Below are 2,233 nucleotides of genomic sequence, written 5' to 3'. Positions count from 1 at the left end.
CCTTCTTATAGTAACACCAGAGGCACTCCAAGTGGCCAGATACTGGTCAAAAGGACATTTAATCAACTACCAAGCTTGCAAACTTTGTGTTTTGTTTGTTAAAAATGCAATACAACTGTTTGGTTTGCTCCTAACATGATAAATAAATAAATAAATAAATAAATAAGAAGAAAAAATAGTGGTCTGTGCATTGGTTAATGCTAGAATCACAAATCACACTAGAATGCCCTCAATGATTTTAGATTTTGATTGCCATCACTTTCTTTACAAGCCTGCATCTCATATTCCTTCACTTCCTTCTAGGGTGTTTTACCCTTCAGTGAACTATAAACAAGAACTATAAATAAGGTCCCTCTCCATCTCTAGGGGATCTCAGACATTCATGAAAATCTCAGCAACCATGAAGTGCCTCTGCTTCATCTTTGGGATCCTCATCTTCTCTTCCTTCCTTCTGGAGGCCACAGGTAAGGTTCAGAGACAGAGACCTAATCCTAGAGAAGGGCAATTTAAGTATATTTTCCTATGCATTAGCTGATGATAGCAGTTTGCTGTAGTGGTTTGAAATGTTGGAGACCAGGTTTCAAATCTGCAGTTAAACACGGAAACCTGTTGGGTGTAGGGCTGTCCAAACACGGAAAAATTTGTTTCTAAACTCGATTCGTTTTTAGGGTATTTTTGCGTTTCGTTATTTAAAAGAATTCCGAAATTTTCCTTAAAAAAAGTTCTATATTTACGAAATTTTGGAAATCATAAAACAATTACGAAACAATTACGAATCGATTACGAATCGATTTGTTAATGGCGGCCGCGATCGCGCAATATGCTAAAAAAACTTCTGAAGCTTCCCTCTCCCTCTGTTGTTGACTGTTGGTGTGATAATTATATTTTTTTTCACTGAGAAAACAAACAGCAACCCTAAAACTTGCACCAGACATGCGGAAATAATAACGAAACATTTACGAATCAATAACGAATCAATAACGAAACAATAACGAAACAATTATGAAACAATTACGAAACGTATTGTCGAAGGCTTTCATGGCCGGAATCACTCAGTTCTTGTGGGTTTTTTCGGGCTATATGGCCATGTTCTAGAGGCATTTCTCCTGACGTTTCGCCTGCATCTATGGCAAGCTTCCTCAGAGGGTCACCCTCTGAGGAAGCTTGCCATAGATGCAGGCGAAACGTCAGGAGAAATGCCTCTAGAACATGGCCATATAGCCCGAAAAAACCCACAAGAACTGAATTACGAAACCAATTGGAAAAATTCGTTTCGTTTTTTTAGTTGCTCCTGAATGGTTCAATATCGCTTCGTTATAAAAAATAATAATGAATTTTTAACGAATTACGAAATTACGAAACGAAACCGCCCAGCCCTAGTTGGGTGATCTTGGTCAAGTTACACTCTCTCTGCCTCAGAAGAAGACAAAACTCTCTCTGAAGCTGTGTGTCATAACTAGAATTTTGGATGGTACTCAGAAATTGATTATGAGCCAGGGAAGCTATTTCAACAAGAGAGTTACATGCTTCCTATAATCACCCCCAGTTTGATAAACTATATCAGGAGGAACCCAGCCAGATTCCAAAGGGAAAGCAACATACCAGACCTGTTATTTTCAGTTTGGTCCACAACCTATGCTATTTGAAAGAGATAAGAAATTAGCAGCTTTCTGAGCATCCTTCTTAAGTGCCACTTGAATATAACCTATTTTCTTCTATACTCAGGAGAAAACCCCGAGCCTTTTTGCCGTGGCACCTGTAGGAACAAGTGTGCAGAAGATGAGAGACCGGGACCAAGAGTTGTATGCCAAGTTGCTTCTGACACTTACTGCTGTAGAAAAGAGTAAGATAAAATGCTGACAGAGCAAATAGATGTGAACTATTAAAAAACTGTCAAAATAAATGGAATCCTACTGGTCTGTTGTCATAGTTATTGTTGTTGTGTGCCTCCAAGTTGTCTACAAGTTATTGTGCCCACTGCACAAGTCTTTATTTTATTTGGTGTCAAAAACATTGCATAACATAGTTTATCTAAAACTGATAAAATAAAGGGATCACAAGCTGCTAGATAGTTTTAGACCAAAAATGGGCAACAGCGACTGCATTGTCTGTAGCTTTAAACAGTTCTCATAAACAACGAGCCTCCTCCCCAGCTGTTAATGTGTCGGCCAATCATCTTGAAGGGCAGGAGTGGGAGGTTTGAACCACATAACTCTGTATTTCTATAAAAATG

At 38.6% G+C, this 2,233-nt stretch overlaps 1 long non-coding RNA gene across 1 annotated transcript; it reads left to right on the top strand.

Moving 5' to 3' along the window:
- The first annotated feature begins 340 nt into the window (after positions 1-340).
- Positions 341-1,908, top strand: LOC132762132 (uncharacterized). The gene is made up of 2 exons (XR_009630105.2): positions 341-464; positions 1,726-1,908. It is a non-coding gene; the product is annotated as an uncharacterized lncRNA (long non-coding RNA).
- The last annotated feature ends 325 nt before the right edge of the window (positions 1,909-2,233 follow it).

Source organism: Anolis sagrei, chromosome 1, assembly GCF_037176765.1.
Source record: "Anolis sagrei isolate rAnoSag1 chromosome 1, rAnoSag1.mat, whole genome shotgun sequence".
NCBI lineage: Eukaryota > Metazoa > Chordata > Lepidosauria > Squamata > Dactyloidae > Anolis > Anolis sagrei.
The sequence above is the reverse complement of the archived record's forward strand: the minus strand, read 5'-3'. Positions and strand labels throughout refer to the sequence as shown.